The sequence below is a fragment of the Coenobita brevimanus genome, chromosome 8 (assembly GCF_032717465.1).
Source record: "Coenobita brevimanus isolate Jiangsu-jjx chromosome 8, ASM3271746v2, whole genome shotgun sequence".
In the NCBI taxonomy this organism is placed as follows: domain Eukaryota; kingdom Metazoa; phylum Arthropoda; class Malacostraca; order Decapoda; family Coenobitidae; genus Coenobita; species Coenobita brevimanus.
Genome location: NC_136961.1, coordinates 28,896,888 through 28,905,169, shown reverse-complemented (window position 1 = coordinate 28,905,169; position 8,282 = coordinate 28,896,888).

Here is an 8,282-nt window from a genome sequence, read left to right as displayed (position 1 = left end):
CTGAAACGATGTTGCGTGTATATGAACAACAGATGGCTAAATGATCACTTCCCAAGGAGTCGTCATAAGGGTCCCATGAGAAATCTTGATGTATACCAGGGAAGGCCAAAGATAAATCAATGGCCGAAAAGATACCAGTACGATCATCTACACGAGTCGCTCTACCATCGTTCAGCAGACAGAGGTTGGGCTGTAGTATTAAGTTGGCTACTTGCTCCCCACGACCATCGATCCTCAAGCTACCCCATTGATAGTGATGGGCATTAAAATCGCCCAACACTAACTTATTGCCAGGAAGATGGTCAAATAGTGAATTTAAAGCATCACTATCAATGAGGCCATGTGGAGGACAGTACATAGTGCAAATAGACAGATATGTGTTATTAAATTTTACTGTGCACGCGAAAGATTCCAGAGTAGAATTTAGAATGACTTCCATTTGTGGGTGTGATTTGTGTGTGTATATGGCAACTCCGTGACCTTCATATCTTCTATACGAGTGGTAGTGTCTGAACTGTGGAGGATCAGGATGATCCTCCAGGCACATCTCCTGTAAACAAACAACGTCTGGCCTGTGTAAAGAAAGCATGATTGCTATATTTTGTAACTTATTTCCAACACCTCTACAATTCCACTGTAATATAGTGAAAGCAACGGTTTAAGATTTACGAGGGTGGCCAGTGCTCTTAGTTTTTATATGCCGCCCACCAACAGGCGAGTGGCTACCGGGGGACCTTTCCCTGGGCTTGCTCATGGAGACCTCCATATTTTCGTTTATAACAAGGCTCCCAGACTACACTGAGGAAGAGCTATTCTTTCTCTCCCTCGCTGGACCAGGAGTGGGAAGGACATGAGGACGTGCAGGCTTGGTGAGGGTGGTCAAATTAATTTCATGACTTGTCAGACTTCTGTTTTTGCTGCACTGACTGTGAAGGAGTAGCGGCAGCTTGAGAGTACGAGGTAGCAACAGGGATGTCCGTAAGAGAGTTGAGGTGTACAGGATGCTTAGACTGAGGGGTAGGGAGTGAGGCATAAGGAGCGAATGTGAGGTCAGTCTGCGTTGACAAGTCTTTTCATGATGTCCATAAATGACATTTTGCACAAAAAAGGGGGTTCGGGATGTATGGTCTGACATTGAAAATTTCGTATCCAACTTTCACGTTAGCTGAAAGAGATACTTTTCCAAAAGCCAAGACAACGGTTGCAGTCTTCGTCCTCCTGCCTTCCAAAAATCTTGTAATGAATCTGGCCTCTATTACATCTTGCTGAGCAAGTTCCTGTACTATTTCTTCCTCCTCCATAAGCACAAAATCCCTGAAGGTGATAACACCCTTGCAGGAATTCATGGCGTGCGGGATCGTCGTCTGGACATCGTAACAGTGGATCTTCCTCAGTTTCAGCATATCCTTGACCTGGGCAGAATTTATTGTATTTACTAAGAGACCTCCACTGGCAAGTTTTTTCACATGTTCCACCTCACCTGCACACCCATCAGTCACGTTCTTGATGATGAAGGGATTGAGGCTGGACAGGAGAGTAGAACTGAACCGCATGAATGAGGATGAATGAGGAGTTATGTACACTTATGTCTAGAGGTGTACGCATCTGGGGCCATTCTGTCTCGGGGCAGTCTGTCCGTGCAGCGGCTGGGGGTCAGTCAGGATTACCTCCCCCCCCCTGAAGGGGGGGAGGCAGTAGGGGCGTCCGCCATAGATACCATTTCCCCCTCGCGGGGGAAGTGGGAAGAAAGAGAAAAGCGAGCAAGGGACAAAGTACCTGGGGAAGACACACCTAGTCTGAGATTACCCTCTCAACCGCTCTCGGGAGGATGCGCCTGTGTGTAACTCACATCCCAGAGTGATTAGTGGGGGGTACATTCCAGAGGTGAGTAAGCAAAGACGATCTCAGTAAGTAGATATAGGCACCTACTATATCTCTAATTGGCCTGGGAGGAAAATGAGATCTAGCTAACCTAACTATATTAAGTCTATGTACAAAACTATTGCCGGTGAGGCAGCCCTTGAACGCTAGAGGAGAGAACAACGAATACACATCTGCACTCTCCACGACCATCCATCAAAGTTCACTTCACTGCATCGCTTGTCGCCCTTTTATACGCAAGATCTGATGCATCAACGATTCTCATACCCACATAACCTCATTGCTCAGTGACTCGATACACAAGTTTTCCTGCCAAGTATGAAACAACTTGAACAAGTACACTCACATGACCGTTGGTAGCATTCGAGTGTATGGTGGGAATACTGGTTGGTCAGGATCACTACACTACTCCCTCCCTCCCTCAGGACATCATAAAGGTGGGTGGTTAGATGGAACTCTCCCGCCTCGGGTGAGACGCTCCCTCAGCGATTACTGACGAAGTGTACCTCTCAGGGGGACGGGAGATCCTTCAACTCCTCATCACAATAGCAGGAGCTGGTTGAGCCTTAGCAGTGTGGGTCCATGGTGTTGCAACATGATCCAAGAACAAATGTTTATGATTAGTGAAAGATAATTGAATTGATGCAGGATCGACTGTAGGTGGTAGGGAAATCCTAATTTGCCCAGGGGTTTGAGAAGTGGGTGGGGCAGTTGGGGAAGAAATAGGTATTGGAAAAAGTGCAGGTTCTAACCTGTCCACAGAAACAGTTTGTTGACTGTTACACACTAGACACTGAAATGCTTATTGGATCTATTAACACTTTCATAAAGGCCATCATAAGGACCTTGACGTGGATGTCGATAAGCATCATGGCACAGCTACACATACTTGTAATCGACCAAAGAAGAAGGAACATGACATGACTGTTGTAGTTCTTGATGGGAAGATACTGGTTGCTGTCTAGCGATGGCTTCCTGGAGAACAGTGAGAAACTCATGCTTACAAAGGTTTTCAGGGAGGGTTGAGGTGGTGAATTCTTCAGGGAACTGAATTGACTAACCATAAACAAGCTCTGCCGGACTGGAGTGTAGGTCTTCTTTAACTGCAACCCTGAGGCTCAGAAGAACAAGTGGCAACTCATCAGCCCATCGATACTGCTGCGGTTGTGCCTTAAGAGCGTCCTTCAGATGCTGAAGAAACCGCTCAACCATACCATTTGCCTGGGGATGATAAGACGTTGTACGGTGTTTCGCTGCTCCTAGGAAAATGAGGAGTTGGTGCCATTGGTCAGACTCAAACTGTGGACCACGATCTGTAATGACAGTGTTAGGAGCACTGAATCGAGCAACTGAAGCTATAATAACAGCCCATGCAGTTGAATCCGCTGACATATCCTGCATAGGTACTGTCTTGGCCCATCTGGTAAATCTATCAGCACAAGTGAGTAAATAGGTGTATTTTTGTGAAGGTGGCCAAGAGCCTACAACGTCAACATGTACAGTGTTAAATCTACAGGAAGGGAGGGACAATGACTCTAGTGCAACTTTGGTATGATGGTAAACTTTGGAAGATTGACAGGAAGTCCTGTGGCGTGTCCTTGCGCGGGTATCCATTTTAACCCCTGGCCAAACTAAGCGTTGGGTAAGAAGATGCTGTGAAGCTTTAATAGCATGATGACTTATGAAAATACAAAAACACCTTGTGACGATGGGAGCTGGAATGAATGGACGAAGTTTGTCACAAAAACATCACACCAAAGCTTACAGTCTGAGCCAGGTATATCAAATTGCTGCAAGCAAAGATCAGATGATGATGTTATATAGGCTGCCAACTCTTCATCATTCACTCAAGCGAGGGCAAACTGATTGTTAAGAGCTGGTGGAAGCTGCTCATTCATGGAAAGGGAACGGGGCAAGGCACCAGCTACCTCATTCTCATAACGCTTCAGCTGAGGAATGTCTATTGTAAACTCAGAGATGTAGGAGAGTTGACGTTGCACTCGTGAAGAATAAGAATCTGACTTGTGACAGAATAGATGAGAGGTTTATGATCAGTTAAAATATAGAAGGAACGACCCTTTAGCCAATGTCTAAAGTGGCGAACAGCTAAAAATATAGCCAATAATTCTCTGCCATATATATATATATATATATATATATATATATATATATATATATATATATATATATATATATATATATATATATATATATATATATATATATATATATATATATATATATATAAAGAGCCGCATAAGCTGGATGTATCATGATATCATTCTCTCACAGGTGGGCTAACAGTTGTCTAAGATGAGTTCGGTGTTCCTCGTGACTGCATGATGTAACCAGTATATCATCTGTGTACACCATTACAGAATCAAAGTCCTTTAGAACGTGATCCATAAAACGCTAAAATGACTGTGCGGCATTTGGAAGTCAAAAGCATATTGAACGGTACTGAAACAATCCAAAAGGGTGACCATTCCCAACCGTCTAACTATCGTCCAATTGCTTTAATATCCTGTACTTCAAAAGATTTCAAGTCAGTTCTTAATAGAACAATATTAAAGCATCTTCCCTATCACAACCTTCTTTCTGACCATTAGTATGGGTTCCGTCAGGGACGCTCTGTGGTATCTTGACCATATAATATGTAAATCTTGAGATTTGGTTTTAGTTAGCATGTAGTCGAAGATAGGAGAAGTTAAAGATGGACACTGGGTCTTGATTGTAATTTATTATCTTCAAGGAAAAGTTTAAGTTGAGCAGTGTATGTATTACATAGGAATGTAATTTCCTAGCCAAGTTCTCGCTGGATCCCTCTTCTCTCTTCCTCTTTCCACAACCTCTCGGTTCTATGGCTAGCCCCTTTCTGCCTCTCTAATCCCTTCCTTCTCGTACAGGAGAGCTAGTGTCATGTGTACTATATATGTGGGATTGTTCTAGAATCTTGTGTGTGTCTGTCTGTATGTAGCATTTCCGGTGACATAGTCCACGTGTGGCATTCCTTACAGAAATGCGGACACATTTCCTTTCTCACTGAAATCGCAAACACATTTTCTTTGGTTAACTCTTGCTGACATATTTCATATTCCCACACCTTGCCTGGTGTTCCTATCTATTACACTATCTCATATGATTTGTATTATCATAATGTAGATTCCTACATCTGCCTATCATGCTATGAGTTGTATTATTATAATATGGAGCTGGCGATCCTCTGTCAGCATTCATCACAGACATGCTCTAATCAATTAATACATAATATTGATTATAATACTGAATAGAAATAATACTCATGATAATATCGTAATGACCTAATAATATTCTAAAAACATATTACATTGTAAACATATTGTATACATAATGGAGCAAATGCACCATAGTTAAACTGAGTATGGAATATTGTTTAACATATTGTAAAATGTGTATGTATAACAGTCACATATATGCAAAAAATAGTTCAAAGTTAAGATTATAGTAAGAGTTACTAATAAATCTGTATTTTATATAGATATAATGATAATATTCCTTCAATTGTTGTCCCCCCCCTTTTTTTAAATAAAATTAACAATATTTACCAAATATTTACACTTCATTCAGAGGGTCTCACTTGAAAATTTACTCTTCCTCCAGTGAATACTGACTCCAAGTTTGCAATTCTTGCATGCATTATGTGCACTGTGAACAACACTACTGCAAGTACAAAAGAGAAGATTATAAAGACAGTAGGTGCTGGGCTATACACATAATATGGGTTGAACATACTCAAACTCAAATCTTCCCAGGGCTTCATTGTTTCATTGATTAGTTGCATAGTTTCAAACTTAGGTGAAGTCAACTTAATATTCGTGCTCATGTTAAAGTCCATATTAAGTAGAGGGGGGAAAATATTTGCATGCATGACTGAGGATGGCGTAGTGATTGATTGTGGATAAAGTTGACATGGATGGTTTAAGTACCGCACAGTAGTCTGGTGCTATGTATAATCCTGATGCTGAAGTATGAGATGGTGGTATATCTGGACAGATTATGTAAACTGATGTGTTATAAGTGAAGTAAAAAAACTTAGTGTCCGATGCACTGATGGTGTATAAGCTTTATCTGGAGCAAAAGTGAAGCTGCAGTCGTGATGAATGTTGTGATTTCTTATGATAGTCATTTTACAAGGGACTGTTTCAGTAGGTTGAAACGTGAAGATGTATGCAGGACAAAGGTGAACAGCATGTAAGGATGTAGGGCACTTTCGTTCAATCGTTGATTCACTGGCGAAAATGACAGTGTTCCATCTCTTGGAGACCATGATGAGTTCGGTGTTTGTGTCGATGTTGATGATGACCAAAGTGTCATTATTCTTAGAAGGGAAGGGGTATATTTGATACACCGTGAACAGGTCGTCAGTTATGAATGGTGTTTGAACTACTACTGATGTTGGTGTTAGTGTTGCTTCTAAATACGGATAATATAACATGAAATCTCTACCCCGGAACAAAGGCTTCAAACCATGTTTATGTATGCCTTGACTAATTATCTGACGTAGCTCATGAACTGGACCAATTTCCTCAGACCAAAAATCGTACGTATTATACCGGTATATATTTTTAATGGAAAATATGTTTAATTTCAATATACTTATGGTCTTTTAGCTTAAATATGCATCATATAATAAATAAATGCAGTGTGTTTATGCCAAAATATCACCTGACTACGGAACGCGCTGTTTGTCGTGACGTCAGAATAGCGGCTTGCCAGAGCCACGGCCCAGCTGATCGACAGCTGATTGTGTTTACTTGTGTACTGTATCCCTATAAACATGTCCCAGGCAAGCAGACGTTATTATTATTGCTTTGTGCCAATGTGCAAAAGCACCACGAAGGCAACACCAAGTATACGTTTTGCAAGTGTGCCAAAAGATAAGAAAATAAGGAGGCAGTGGTGGGTGTCTGCTCGTCGTGACTTCCCCATGCTGGAATACGACTGTTACTTCTGTGAAGACCATTTTAATGTAAGTACTTACTGTATTATATTATTATATTATATACTTCCCCAAAATTACCATGAAATGGTGTTGTGCTAGGACTGTAATTGCTTGTTGGCGTGTTGTGCTGTACAGGCTGTGGTAGTGTTGCTCAGAGTAGCTTGGTTATTCTCTTATTTTCTTTTTACAGTTTCAAGTCTATCTCTATCTATCTATATACCTAGGCTGCTTCCCCCAAGGAAAGGGAGGTAGCCGAGACAGGACGACTCACTCTCAATTTACTCATCCATTCAAACACATTCATTCGCATCTTAGCCCCAATGGGGAGAACGGACAGATCCTCACCGCATCACACCGCACAAGGGTCAACTGCGCAATGCAAGCAGTGACATCCACAGCAGGGCCCGACAGCAGAACTGGTTTACCCCTGCCACATCATAACAGACCCATCCCCTTACCCGCACCTGACCTGACTAGCTGATCAGACCAAATGCGGGAGAATATCCCCTCAGGGCTGCGTCATCACTTATTCATTCACAATTTCTCTCCATTTATTTCTGTCACGCACAGCCACTCTTCCTTGCTCAACAGACATCCCTCTCGCATCCAGCGCTCTCTTCACACTGTCCATCCATCCTATTCGTGGTCTTCCTCTCAGTCTTACACCTCTCACATCAGATCTAGTTATCTTTTTCACCAATCGCTCATTATCCATTCTCTCCATATGCCCAAACCATTGCAACACCCTCTGCTCAACTCTACCAGCCATCTCCCGAACAACTCCAGTTCTCCTTCGCACTTCATCATTTCGCACTCGATCCATACGCGTCACTCCACACATACTCCTCAGACATCTCATCTCCATTACATTCAAACTTTTCCTCTCTGCTACACCCATATTCCATGTTTCAGCCCCATATAACGCAGTCGGTACCACAACACCCTCATACAGCCTTCTCTTTACATCCGTTCTAAGTGAACGACATTTAAACACTTTTTTCACTCCTCCCACCACCTTTCCTACTTCATTTATCCTAAACTTCACTTCTGCATCTATTCTTCCATCCACAGCAACATGTGACCCTAGTAATTTAAAACAATCTACCTCAAGCAACTCACCATTCAAAACTATATTTATCCCCCCTACCATCTATCAACCTCGTACACTTCATCACTTTACTCTTATTCTCATTTACTTTCAATTTCCTCCTTTCACACACCCTTCCAAACTCCTCTACCAACTGTCTCAATTTCTCCTCTGAATCAGTCACCAGTGCAGTATCATCTGCAAACAGCAGCTGCTTCAGATTCCACTCTCCTCCATCAACATTTACCAGACTCAGACCACCTAAAACTCTTGCATTCACCTCCCTTACAACACCATCCATGTAAATATTACACAACCAAGGCGACATCACAC